At 45.5% G+C, this 15234-nt stretch overlaps 1 pseudogene; it reads left to right on the forward strand.

Annotated features, from left to right (window-relative positions):
- Positions 1-487: 487 nt before the first annotated feature.
- LOC124038717 overlaps positions 488-15234 on the forward strand; it is a 31488-nt pseudogene continuing 16741 nt past the window's right edge.

The raw sequence follows: 15234 nt of genomic DNA on the forward strand, positions 1-15234 counted from the left end.
GCTGCAGAATAAAACAAAACATTACAGCAGTTAGCTATAGAGCACTGTGGAATGTGTGTGTAGGTTTTCAACACCTCAAAATGCCATAGTATAGGAAAGCAATACATGTCACTGTTGCAAATACAAGCAATATAATAATTGGAGAGTGAGACATTTAATTTCATATACCCAAGCCTTTGCTATGTCCCCAACAGCCGGATGTTCCGGTTTTCAGGATAAATGGAAAGAGCCTTTGACAGGACTTCCTTTGGAAGTTAACAAGGCAACACTCCATCCTTATTAACATTTACTGGATTGTTTGAACATGCAGAACAGAACTTCCCCGACAGTATTTTCCCCCCTTCTCGTCAAAACCAGTAGGTAGACGATCTAGTTTCATGCGTTTCTTTCACGCCTGCTACGTTATACATGTACACACTGACAGAGCAACAGGTTATAGGTGTATGACGTCATTGCGTCGCACGACGTCATCGCGTGCTCTGCTGTTACTGTTTTGGAATGGCTTCTTGTGTCTTCTCTATTGAACGCGCTCTGAAAACACGGAAAATACCGCTATTATTAGATTTTTTTTTTACTACCACAGAAGAGACAATACACCTCCCAGAGAAATATACAGGGAAACACATAAACGGAAAAGAGAAACCTTCTTCAATAAGAACTTAAAATGTTCTTATTCCGGTTACCAGATGATGTGCTCTACCACATCATGTCATATTTGGAATACAAGTCTTTGAGTCGCCTTTCTCAAGTTTGCAAAACTGTTTACCATTTTGCTAATCGGGACGCAGTAAGGAGGAAGATAGAGAAAGAGTTCATAAACACTGGAATGTCATGACAAGAAGCGGATGTGTAAGAAATACATTTGTTATTCGTACAGTAGGCTACAGTGGTCGTTTCATGATAAGTAAGCATCATGAATTCCCAAGCGCTGTTTACATCTTTTCCCGGCTTGCTACAGTCTGTCACACCACTTGTCCTCCTTGATGCAAAATTATGCAACACTGTAGCATGTAGTGCATGGGCTACAATGCTTCAGTATGTAAAAATGTATGCAGATAGCCTGGTGGTTACATGCTATAGATATAACTTACAGCGTTTATAAATCAGTTATACCTGCATAATAACACATTCCTTATTGCGCACAGTCATGCTGCTACATAATGCTGAGAATAAAATACTCGGTCAATGACTGTAGTTACGTTGACATGGCGACAATGTATTTCATGACACATTCATTGTAAGAAATAGCCTTTTTCTTCCCACTTGCTGCTGTGGAGTCTGACTGACTGGTCTAGAGAACCGAACATTGTGAATTGGACCTGAGCCATCCTGGCATCACTGCCTCTTCCCCCCAGCACAGCTCCATGTGCCACAGTGACAGCCACTCTAATCGAACCATGGGTTTCCTTTGAGATGCAGCCTAACGCCAGTGTAAATGAACTTGGCATTCCTGCTGAGAGCTACAGGATACCACATCCCTCAGCTCTGTGAGAGGAGCAGGCTGTTTCCTCCAGCCCGTATCCACCCCCTCTGGCACAGCCTCCTGAACACATGTGAATACATATGCTACTATTCTGGACTGGGTTTTCCCAAAAACGTTGCAGCACTAAGATAATCTTTCGTCCATTTAGTGTAAATGGAATTAAGATGATCTTATTGCTACGATGCTTTTGGGAACCCAGACCTGGATGACGTTGTTGAGTTGAGGTCTGACCAGTCTTTTGTCTTTCTAACTGCTCTTATCCCCTCTAGATCCTAATTGCAACATGCATATAAACAATATGGTTCTGTTTGAGGTGTCTATGTGATATTCATGTCATGCAATGTTGTAATTCTAAGCCTTTTTAGGGAATTGTTTGTGAGCGTCGTCTGTTCGGCGGTTATGTTTATTTGTTATTCTTCGGGGGTTATAATTGTGTTATCACATCACTGTCCGTGTTACAGGTATCTCCACATCCCGCTGAAGGACAGAGTGAAGGTATCTCAGAACTGGAGCCATGGGATCTGCAGAAAGGAAGTCACACTCAAATGGAGGATTAAGTGAGTGTGTTTGTAAGTTTTGGCCTCATGGTGACATCATGTAGATGTCAGAAGTTATCCTAATCCATCTCATCTCTAGCCCCAATGAACACACGACACACAGCAAGGTGAAGGGTTAGGGGGAAATAATTGACAATGAGTTCCTGTAGCGCTATTGTGAGTTTGTTTTCATAAAGCTGTGTACAAGTAAATGGTATTAGATATTTAGGTGTTAATGTCTTTGAAAAATGGCTGCTGAATAGCTTATAGTTCTCGATGTTGGGGCTGAGAAGCTCATTAGGAGTACTGCTATGCTCTATCCAGATAGTCAATGGTTGGCTTACTGTCCATCCTTAGATGACTTGAAAAAGTGTTCCCATCTGGTTGTGCAATTGACAAGGTTTCAACTAAAGGGAGGATCATTATCTCCTTTTAGTCATCGTGTCACCTCAATCCGTGAAGTCTGAAGTGAGGTGTAGAAGAACAAATGTTTCGATTGTGTGTTCCCCCCCCCCCCCCCGCAGCTTGTTGCCATGGATACAGGCTCGATGGGGATGTGCTGTATCTGTCTCAGGCTGGAGTGCGCACCTCGTTAGTGGAGGAAGGTAAACGAGCAATAATCGCCTTGACCCAAAATTCCTGGAAGGAATATTATCAGTGGTTGAAGTTCAGTCCAGCATTTTGCTTCAGGACTCATATGCCATTCCTGCTGTGAACATATTTAGACTAACGAAAATAGAAGCATCATCACTACTGCAGACCCACGGCCATAGAAGCACACTCACGTCTGTTATGATGAACTATTATCTGTCTCTTACAGAGATGGTAAGATCCTGGTGCACCACAGGAGGAATGGATTCTCTGTAGAGTACTCAGGTCACAAGCAGGAGGTGAACTGCCCGGGCTGCATAGGAGGACTGATGGTCTGCGGCTCCAGAGACAGAACAGCCCGGGTAAGACACACACTAGTGTGCTAGCACATAATGTGTCAGTTTCTTTAAAATGATACTGGCTGACAGAGCTCTACTGCAGTGTCCCATTGGGTGGCAACCCAAGAGTGTGTGTCAAATGCAAGCTGGGCGAATAAATTGCCATCAGAAACTCTGTGTGTTCCACCCTGTGGCATATTAGCATATTAACTGTCAACCACAGACAACTATGGTTTTATCGCATTTACAGTGGTTTTAATGTTAGTATTTTCCTCACGTTTTCTTTTAGATTTGGACTTTGTCTTCCAACTGCCCCGGAGGCACTATCCCCATGAATGACAAGGTGTGGTCGGTCTGTGGCTATTAGTCCCACATAGAGGTACGTACATGCCTAGAATGTTCCAACATAGTCGGACAGCTACATTAACATCATATATGAGAGTCCTGCCCCCTCAGGACAAGCCCCATGGTCCAGTACAACACTGGCTTCGGTAATGCCATTATTATGTAAACAATTGTCAGCTACCAATTTGGGTTTAGGTGATGGTCGAGGTTGGGGCTAGATGAACCCTAGCAGTGGGTTCATTGTCCTCTTTTACTGCATAGGACGATATTTCTTTCCCTCAGGTGGTCTGGGGAACAGTGAAAGAGGGATCGAGAGAGGTGAAAAAACAGGATATCAAGGCAAAGCGGGGTTGCCTTCATAGGCCCTATGTGTTGCTCGCGCACACACATACGCACGCGCGCACATGCACACACGCACGCGCACACACACACACACACACACACACACACACACACACACACACACACACACACACACACACACACACACACACACACACACACACACACACACACACACACACACACACACACACACACACAGAAACAGACACCCTTAATGACACACAGACGCACAAGGTTGTAACAGTATCCCTGCTTCACCACTTGCCCCAGACCGGCAGGCAGCTGATCCGTCAAACTGGCCTTAAAGCCGCAGCAGAGTGGAAACACCATGAGTCACGATCACAGAGAGCAGCTCCCCTCGGATAACAGGCCCTGGGTCAACTCCGTTCAATTCAGGTGATCAGAGACACCCATCATCTTCCGGGTGGATTGTTCAGATTCATGCATTCCATGTCCATTCATCGACAGGAATAGAAATGGGGTAGACCTGGAAGACTGTGATACTGTAGTGAGACTGGCTGTGTCTGCTCATTGACCCCTGTCCCCTCAGCCATACATTCATTCAGTACAGAAACTCAACTTCACAAACACACTTTTATTTTAGAGACACACAGACAGGGTCACGGACAATATGAACTCACTCGCTCACTCTGTCATACACACTCCTTCAGTATATATTACTCTCACACTGACACACACTCACGCTGAGCCCCGGTGGCCTTGTCTGCTCAGCCAGGACGTCAGCTCTGAGAGTACGGGGCGATTATCCACTTCATTAATTCTCCAATTTGCTGGCTAAAATAGCAGCCGTGACTCAGCCTGCTGCCCCCTGATAATGGATCTGCTCCTTCCACACACTGGCCAATGACCTGGTTAATTAAAAGGCCCCTTGGAATCAAGGTGTCAACTCACTGATAAACCTATAAACTCACCTACCCCTTCAAACTGATCACTCCTAGAGCTAGGGGGTTACAAGGAGAGAGATGTCATAGCCAGAGTCAGTGATGTGATGGTACCACCAATACATTTTAAGTGATTGCATGACACAGGTCTTGTCACTAAGGACATGGCTCAAAATAAATCTGATATAACAACTCTTTTTTTTTGTACAGCTTTCCACTCTTCCAACTGTGTTGCATGACATGGTTTAACCATGGAATTTAAAGTTGGTTTAATGTTGTTTTAAAGGACAGTCGAAAGCGACGGGGTGGTGGTGCCATGTTTTTGATTTGGTGTTGTAGGGAGAGAGAGAGGGAGGGAGGGAGCCCCTTGTGTTGTCAATGTAATCGTCCCTGCTCCCGAGTGACGCAGCGGTCTAAGGCACTGCATCTCAGTGCTAGACCCTGGTTTGATTCCAGGCTGTTCTTAACTGACTTGCCTAGTTAAATAAAGGTTAAATACATTTCTAAAATTAAGAAATCTAAAGAGTAGAGAGAGGGGGGGGGGCAGCAGGAGACAGGGGGTTGCCATACTATTGCTAACGTGGCTATGCCTTGCTGTAGCGATGCTGCCGTACTGTAGCTTCACTACTCCTCTAGAGCTGCTTTCCCACGGTATCTGTTATGCTGTCATGCCATTGAGTGTATGCTAACCAACAATGGTCATATCCATAGTCTGTTGTCAATAGTACCACTTCTATACTGCTATTACCCAATGGTCATCCCTCCGCTCCGCCACACTGCCACTGCTCTTTTTATATTGACCCTAGTGTTCAGGCTGGGGGCTTTGAAATGTTTCCCTCTCCCTCTCCTCGTCCTCCCCGCTCCCCCTTTCTCTGTGTAATCTTCCTCTCTCGGTGTCCCTTGTTTTCCATCTCCCTCTCTCTCGTTTTACAGTGAAAATCACCTCAAGGTCTGTTAGAGGATTACAGAGAGGTGTATTGTGGCCGCAGTGAAATGCCAAGGCTGACGCGGCTCCGTGTTGTCCCTGCCTGCGCTGGACGAGATTGATCCCAGCAGTAAATCTGGCCCTGGCCTTTTCTCTCAGATTGCTTTTCTCAATCAAGTGTATCTTTCCACACCACGCTGTGGGATACTGTATGTGTCCAGAGGCCCACCTCATATGGCACGTGGTTACTGGAATAGGCCTGGGCTCTGTTGGGTCCATGTCCAAGAGGTTTTCTGTCATCGATCAGCAATTGAGTAAAAGGGGTCGAATCGGGTCTTGGACTTGACTCTGAGATGATCAGGGACAGACCTACTCCCCAACCCCGTACTACACATTAGATATGAGGACCTGCTGTATTAGTGACAGAGGATGAGGGTGAAAATGGGTTCAGTTACTGGTCTTCTCGCTCTCTGTCTCTCTCTTTTCCTCTCTCTTTCCCCTTCTCACCCTCACCCTCACCCTTTCCACTCTTGGTGATGTGCTTTTGAATTATAAGGAAGCGGGGCAGGTGCTTAATAGTTGACTGAGGTGTTTCCTGCAGACAGGTTTGGGCCAACAAGAACGAACAGGTTGAGTCTTGGGCGCTGGAGCTGCCGAGGCAGGTCACTATTCAACGGGAGAGAGCATGGCGTCACAGCTGATTGGATTTCCTACCATAGGTTGTTGCGTTGAGTTGTGGTGCTGTTTACTGCTGCTGTGTTGCTCTGTAGGAAGAGTAAGGAAATGGTCTAGGACCAATGGAATGAAAGCTAGGTTTATCCCTCCTAGGGAATTCTTGCCATTGTCACCTTGGCTCTTTCATTGTGGGTTTAAGTCGGACACTTTGTCACAAATATAGGCTTATTTGAAAAACTTCAGCCATACAAATACAATTTGATAAATTGATTGATTGGAACTCTGGTGTTAATCAGTTAATCAGATAACTGTGTGTGCATGAGAGAGTCACCACAAAAGCTGTCACTCACACACCCAGAGAATCACCTGTGCGCATGTGTTACAGGGTGAGCAGCAAGGGATAGCCAATAACAGACTACTTCAAAGGACCAATTAGGGTTTTACGCTCAGTGTCAAAGAGCCAATGAGATCAATCCATTTCTCAGCGCCAAAATGCAGGCACACAATGTATGTCGGGAAGACTAGGGGGTGGGGGAGGGAGGGGGGGTTACACTGACCACTCGTAAAGGAGAGGGGGCTGGAAGCCACTGGAGGGAGAAGCTACCCTGAGGAGAGGTGAGAAAGGGGCGCTTTTTTGGGGTTTGTTTTGTCTAGAATTCCTCAAGCACAACTACAAAGATGTTGCAGGGGCAATGCCTTTGAAAGTTTCCAAAGAAAATGATTGTTGGATAAACCGCCCCGATTCGCCACTTTCTCACCACGGAGGGAGGCTGACCTCTGACCTCTAGTATCAAAGTACAGGGAGACGCCCCCTCCAGCCCCCCCACTCCAATTTCACCCCCACTGCTCTGCCCCACTCAACCGCAAGAAAAAGCCTGAAATTCATGTCTTTCTCTTCTGTCTCTCTCAGGCTGGGCCTGTGGCTCAGGAGTCAAGAATTCAATTAGTTAAAAAAAGAGAAGAAAAGAGAGAGACTGCAACAATGCAGCGATAAGGGGCAGAATGTGCGTTCCCACACGCTAAATACAGGGCGCTTTCTCTAGGGCCCACAGAGCCGGAGGACCCGCACTGCAGGAGGCGAGAATAATCACAGCTCCTCTGAACCACTCATTACACACACACACACACACACACACACACACACACACACACACACACACACACACACACACACACACACACACACACACACACACACACACACACACACACACACACACACACACACACACACACACACACACACACACACACACACACACACACACACACACACACACACACACACACACACACACACACACACACACACACACACACACACACATTTACGTACATAACTCACATACTCACATCTCACATACACACCTGACACCCACAGACATATGGTACCTCAAATTTACACACACCTAAGCTACTTCAAACACACACACCCATGCGCACAACTCATACGTACCTCACAAACACACATCTCACAGGCCTCTCATTACACAACACCTCATACAGGTGTTCCTGGCGTTCACTTGCTCTACCTGAGAGACAAGGCCTGCTGTTCAATGTACAGAATGGAAACAACACTACTTGTGGTCTACATCATAGCATACATTGGGTCAATGAAACAACTGCCCAGTGAACATGGGATGGTACACCGTATATACAAAGTATGTGGACACCCCTTCAAATGAGTGTATTTGGCTATTTCAGCCATACCCGTTGCTGTCAGGTGTATAAAATCGAGTACACAGCCATGCAATCTCCATAGACATACATTGGCACTAGAATCGCCTTACTGAAGAGCTCAGTGGCTTTCATTGTGGCACCGTCATAGGATGCCACCTTTCCAACTAGTCAGTTTGTCAAATTTCTGCCCCGATGGAGCTTCCCAGGTCAAGTGCTGTTATTGTGAAGTTGAAACCTCTAGGAGCAACAATAGTTCAGCCACGAAGTGGTAGGCCAAACAAGCTCACAGAACAGGACCGCCGAGGGCTGAAGCGTGTAAAAATGGTCTGTCCTCGGGTTTCCACTCTTCCAACTGTGTTGCATAACATGGTTTAAGCATGGAATTTAAAGTTGGTTTAATGTTGTTTTAAAGGACAGTCGAAAGTGACGGGGTGGTGGTGCCATGTTTTTGATTTGGTGTTGTAGGGAGAGAGAGAGGGAGGGAGGGAGCCCCTTGTGTTGTCAATGTAATCGTCCCTGCTCCCGAGTGACGCAGCGGTCTAAGGCACTGCATCTCAGTGCTAGACCCTGGTTTGATTCCAGGCTGTTCTTAACTGACTTGCCTAGTTAAATAAAGGTTAAATACATTTCTAAAATGAAGAAATCTAAAGAGTAGAGAGAGGGGGGGGGCAGCAGGAGACAGGGGGTTGCCATACTATTGCTAACGTGGCTATGCCTTGCTGTAGCGATGCTGCCGTACTGTAGCTTCACTACTCCTCTAGTTCCAAACTTTGTCGGGAAGCAAAGTCAGCACAAGAACTGTTCTTCGGGAGCTTCATGAAATTGGACTCTGGAGCAGTGGAATCACATTCTCTGGAGTGATGAATCACGCTTCACCATCTGGCAGTCTAATGGACGAATCTGGGTTTGGCGGATGCCAGAAGAATGCTACCTGTCCTAATGCATAGTGCCAACTGTAAAGTTTGGTGGAGGAGGAATAATGGTCTGGGGCTGTTTTTCATGGTTCGGGCTAGGGTCCTTAGTTCCAGTGAAGGGAAATCTTAACGCTACAGCATACAGTGGCATTCTACATGGTTCTGTGCTTCCTGTTTCAGCATGACAATGCCCCGTGCACAGAAATGGTTTGTCAGAGCATAAACCAAGCCTTGAGGTCAAAGGAATTGTCCGTAGAGCTCCGAGACAGGATTGTGTCGAGGCACAGATCTGGGGAAGGGTACCAAAACATTTCTGCAGCATTGAAGGTCCACAGTGGCTGCTCCAGAGCACACAAGACCTCAGACTGGGGTGAAGGTTCACCTTCCAACAGGACAACGACCCTAAGCACACAGCCAAGACAACGCAGGAGTGGCTTCGAGACAAGTCTCTGAATGTCCTTGAGTGTCCCAGCCAGAGCCCGATCGAGCATCTCTGGAGAGACCTGAAAATAGCTGTGCAGCGGCACTCCCCATCCAACCTGACAGAGCTTGAGAGAATCTGCAGAGAAGAATGAGATAAACTCCCCAAATATTGGTGTGCCAAGCTTGTGGCGTCATACCAAAGAATACTCAAGGCTGTAATCGCTGCCAACGGTGCTTTAACAAAGTACTGAGTAGAGGGTCTGAATACTTATGTAAATGTATATTTCCATTTTTCATTTTTTTAAATAAATGTGCAAACGTTTCTAAAAACTTTTTTTTGCTTTGTCATTATGGGGTATTGTGTGTAGATTGATGAGGAAAACAACAACAATTTAATCCATTTTAGAACAAGGCTGTAACCTAACAAAATGTGGAAAAAGCCTAGTTGGTAGAGCTTGGCACTTGCAGCGCCCGGATAGCATTTCATATTTTATAAGGATCCCCATTAGCTGTTCCCAAAGCAGCAGCTACTCTTCCTGGGGTCCACACAAAACATGCAGCATGACATAAAACAGAATGTCAATAGACAAGAATAGCTCAAGGACTGAACTACACACATTTTTAACAAGAACAACATAACCTAAAACAGGTTCTACTGACACAACACTGAGAAAAACAAGAGAGACCCATTACTTTAGGCCTCCATCCAAATACGTTCATATATTACATTTCCATGTTCATATATTTAATTTACATTCAGTAGCATCTTTCAGACATCTTTCAAAACATACATACATCAGTACAGATACATATGCATACGAGTTATTTAGGTCAGATAGGGGAGTTTTGCTGTGAGGTGTTGTTCTTTTTGATAGTGGGTTCTATTCCCGGGACCACCCATGTGTAAAATATATGTACGATGACTGTAAGTCACTTTGGATAAAATAATCTGCTAAATGGCATAGTCTATTGTTGTAATCCATTATAGAAATCCACTTTGCTCATAATCGGCATAATCTGAAATTGAATGTTGAGCTGTTGTTAGTTAGAGGATAGCCGTTACTATAGCGAGACTGGATGGTGTTTTGTGTTTTCAATACATGGTGGCGGGCTGTTCTGTTCCGTTCCAGCTGGCTGAGCAGAGCAGAGCAGAGGGGCTGGGTGTGGAATGTCCTGGTGCTGTCCTGGTGACCTCAGACAGAGGGGACACAAACAGAAGCCAAAAGGGCCAAGAGGGGGGTATGGGGGGGGGGGGACAGTGTGTGTGTGTGTGTGTGTGAGTGTGTGTGTGTGTGTGTGTGTGTGAGAGCAGAGGGGGGTGTGGGGTGGGTCAGGGCGAGCCCCTGCCATTGTCCCACTCCCGGCTGATATAAAAGCATCATAACCCTTTGAGCTCAGACATATTTAGAGAGCAGATAAAAGCACTTTTTTACAAACTAGATACACAGTGGGCACAATGCCGGGGGTCAAGCGCAACAAATTAACAACCTCTTTTGGCTAGAGGAGGGAGGAGGAGGGGGGCAGGGGGCATAGCTAAATTGCCCCTGGAGTCCATCGCCATGCCTCTACATTCCCAGCGCCTACATGGGTCTGTGTTCGTCTCTACTATTTAGCCTATTCTTCTGTAATTGGCTGGGGCTTAGTTTAAATAAATGGTGACTTACCAGTTTTGTTTGGAGTATTCCTTTTCGTGTGATAGGTTTGTGTGGGTTTCTTTGAATTTCACAGAAGTGGTGCCAGTCCTTTACATCTTTGGCAATAAGGATTGGGGTCAGGTCAAATGTAACATTTTATTTTGCTGTCAGATAGCCACATACCATTTTAAACTATACGTTTAACTTTATTTACTTTGCATGAAGCTTCACTTTTTTATTTTTCCCATAAGCTACAATACTGCGAAGGATACATTGTGTCCATCTGTTTCCCTTGTAGCCCATCTCTCAGAATGTTTAGGTAGCAAGCTGAAAGTCATACACATGGAAACGGTATACTTTTGTAGTGACTTGTGATGCAAGCCAAATGTTAAAGCCACGCTGGTGGCTTAGAATGTGCAGCCTGACACCAAAGAACACCACTATCCCACCGCGATGTAGAATGGACATGTCATTAGAACACTGAGTCACTGAGCCGGAGACCAGAGACCAGAGGGCGAATAGATGAAATGCTGCTCCCTAAGTCCATACATTGACTTTATGGTGTTTGACACAAAGTTTACATTTTGATGTGTTTGACTTTCAGAATTCATTTAGATTTCCTGTATTTTGACTCCCAAGTGTGTTCAAATAGGTAACTTTTTTTTATTTCCGGGGAGGGGGGGGGTCAGAGAATCCCCTATTAACTGAGAAATAATTATCATAACGTTTAATTTGTTTGAATAGATTCCTAGGGAAAATTAAAGTGATGTTGTGGCTAAGAATGGGGATGGGTTACCACAAGTGGAGCTTTTGCGGTGGTCTTAGGAAGGGGTGGAGCGCCCTGTGCAGTCAGCTTGTTGATTTGGAGCTAACTTTGTTGGTACTGTTGGGATCGTCTCCCAGCAGGAGAACACGCGTGTGCCTGTGCGAGTGCATGCATGCTTGTGGCAATGTGCACATGTGCATGCCTCTGTGTATTTTATTTGTAATTATGTGAGTGTATGCTTGACCGTGTGATTGTGTGTGTGTATATTAGTTTGGCTGAGTTCCCAGCAGGAGCTGAGTTAGTTTGTGGGACCCCTCCACACAGGTCCTTAGATAATGCAGCCAGCTGATGAGTCTACCCAAACGGCAGCAGAGACCCAGCATGTCCTAATGATGAGGAGTGGACTGGGAAGGAAAGGGAGAAGGGTTGGGGGCCACAGAGATGGGGGCGGGCTATGTGATGATTTCAGGATGGAGTGGTAGTAGCAGCTCAGGGAGGTGATTGGGGATTGAGGGGTTTTAAGGAGGGGGCTCCTGTCTCACATCAGGTGAGAGAGGCTTTGACCTTAGCAGCTATAATATCAGTGAGTGGTCTGACCCTACATCAGGGCAGTGCTCGGAGGGACAGAACCGGTTCATTGTAAGTCTGTGCTGTTTGTCCCCCCCTTCCTGCCCCAGCAGAGCAGAGCCCAGTGAGTGGTGAGTAATCTGAGTAATGGAGAGTAATAAGGGCCAGCCAGCGAGTGTGACCTTAACCCTATTGTATCCTATGTCACCAGGGGTCAGAGGTCATACTCGCTGAGCGCCCGCCACCCTGATTGGACCAAATTAGTTTACCCAACACTAATTAACATGGGCTTCGCTAACGGACCTCTCCACTTAACGGGCCTGACAGCTGCCCCTGTGCCTCAGTACCCCCCCATGCTACGCCCCTGTCTCAACGCCAAACCATTAGACATTAAAACCAGCAGATAGTGATAGCGCTGGGGTCATCCTAAAGAAAACTCCCGATGGCATATGAAGCCGGAAGTATTTGAATTTGAAACGCGCCATATTGCTGAATGGAGCTAAGCGGCACCAAAAAATTGCTAAGGTTCATGATGAAAGTGGCCTTAACTAGCAAAGGATCATGGTCTATGTAGTCATTTTCATCCTGCCGGAGAGAGTCAATGAAGATTAGACTCTTTAGACTTTCGAGTGACGATTAGTACAGTTAAATATAGAACATGCCGGCATGGTCACTCTCTTTGTAAAATCAGACTCAAATTAACTAAAGTGAAGTGCGCGCGAGTACCTTATCTAGTCTGGATATCAAATGACCATGATTGTTCCACCTGAAAACACAACAACCGATCACAACTCGGTTAGGCTAGATTGGATTACCCCATGAGAAAAAAGTGGACTATATTATTTTATCTCTATTTTTATATGATTATAGACTATCTTTATCATTTGTGCAACTGCATCATTTTGTCATCATAAAAAATTAACCTTGGACATATGATGTAGTTTTGGAATTGATACATCATTTACTTATTCAATTATAATTGCATACCAAATTGATATTTCGAACATAGTGTGAGGACAATCCTCCATCTCCATGTCCATCTTCTGTACTCTGCTCTGTCATCCTCTGTCAGCCCCGTAGACATTGGTCAAGCCCCTCCATCTCCACTTGACAGGCTCATTGACTCTGCGCTGTCATCTGGATAGCACACCACACCCCCTTAAGTGCACGTGCAAAGATCTGTGCATGAGGGCGCAAACCTCCTTGTAGCCTGCCGGCCCATGATTGGTCTGTGTCAGCATGTGGTCCTGTGTGACGACAAATGTAGTAGTCGGAAATGGATCACAATTTAATTCAGTATCACGATTTGTAGTGAACTTTAAAATAATTCAAAGTAGCGATTATAAAAATCAATATTTTGAGCCCAAAACGGTCATCTACATGTTTTAGGGGGAGCCGTTCTGGCAATCGTAATTTACATAGGCTTTCTAGGGCAGACAAGGGCTTTTGGCACCACTAGGTATGTAGTAGCTGACCAGCAGAGCTAGTGACTTCATGCCCCAGACCGGACACTGGGGGCTTGTTGCCAACCCACCCAGCCGTCAAGAGGAAGAAACGCCAACCAAACCACCTAACATTGCATCAGCACAGTTATCTGTCAACTTCTCTGTCCATCTCTCCTTCTCTCTGGCTATTCTGTCTCATTGTTTTTCATTTGAGATCTGCCGCGTTTAGTTTGACATTGTATGCCAAAGCAGTTGATTCTGAAACTGTGAAGTAAAATGGAAAAATAGTAAATGAATTAGTTGTACAAAAGAAAGAAAAAAGATAATCAAATGGTAGTTGTGCCCCAGGGTGTTGGACCTCCCCCTGTCAGTCAAATCTGCAGGAGGCCCTAAGCCTGAGACCTGGGCAGAGCCCAACAGAAGCCCCCCTACCGGCCCTCTCCCTTTGGATCCACCCCACCCTCTACACAGACCCTACTACACCCCTCCACCCCCCTCTCCTCTCCTTTCACCCCTGTCCCTCCCATGCATCACCATGCATACCTAGGCCACTAATTCCGACCTGTCAATCCAATCAAAGGAGCACATGTATTTTAGTTTTTCCTATTTTTTTTCTTCCCCACTGAAACAATAAACCATCAGACCTCCTCCTCCATGCTTCACGGTGGGAACTACACGCACGGAGATCATCCGTTCACCTACTCGGCGTCTCACAAAGACACGGCAGTTAGAACCAAAAATCTCCAATTTGGACTCATCAGACCAAAGGACAGATTTCCACCAGTCTAATGTCCATTGCGCGTGTTTCTTGGCCCAAGCAAGTCTCTTCTTATTGGTGTCCTTTAATAGTGGTTTCTTTGCTGCAATTCCACCATGAAGGCCTGATTCACGTAGTCTCCTCTGAACGATTGATGTTGAGATGTGTCTGTTGAACTCAGTGAAGCATTTATTTGGGCTGCAATCTGAGGTGCAGTTAACTCCAATATCTTCTGCAGCAGAGGTAACTCTGGGTCTTCCTGAAGAGCCAGTTTCATCATAGTGCTTGATGGTTTTTGCAACTGCACTTGAAGAAACTTTCAAAGTAATGATGGACTGTTGTTTCTTTTTGCTTATTTGAGTTGGTCTTGCCATAATATGGACTTGGTCTTTTACCAAACAGGGCTATCTTCTGTATACCAACCCTACCTTGTACAACACAACTGATTGGCTCAAATGCATTAAGAAGGAAAGAAATTCCACAAATTTATTTTTTAACAAGGCACACCTGTTAATTGTGGGCACCCGCGCGGCGCAGCGGTCTAAGGCACTGCATCTCAGTGCAAGAGGCGTCACTGCAGTCCCTTTGGCCGTTGTAGGCCGCCATTGTAAATAATAATTTGTTCTTAACTGACTTGCCAAGTTAAATAAAGGTTAAATAAAATGTAAAAAATGAAATGCATTCCAGGTGACTAAGTCATGAAGCTGGTTGAGAGAGTGTGCAAAGAGAGTGTGCCAAGAGTGTGCAAAGCTGTCATCACGGTATAGGGTGGCTACTTTGAAGAATCTCAAATATATTTGGATTTGTTTAACACTTTTTTGGTTACTACATGATTCGGTATGTGTTATTTTGTGGATTTGATGTATTCACTATTATTCTACAATGTAGAAAATAGTAAAACTATAGAA

The sequence above is a fragment of the Oncorhynchus gorbuscha genome, linkage group LG06 (genome assembly GCF_021184085.1).
Source record: "Oncorhynchus gorbuscha isolate QuinsamMale2020 ecotype Even-year linkage group LG06, OgorEven_v1.0, whole genome shotgun sequence".
NCBI classification, from domain to species: domain Eukaryota; kingdom Metazoa; phylum Chordata; class Actinopteri; order Salmoniformes; family Salmonidae; genus Oncorhynchus; species Oncorhynchus gorbuscha.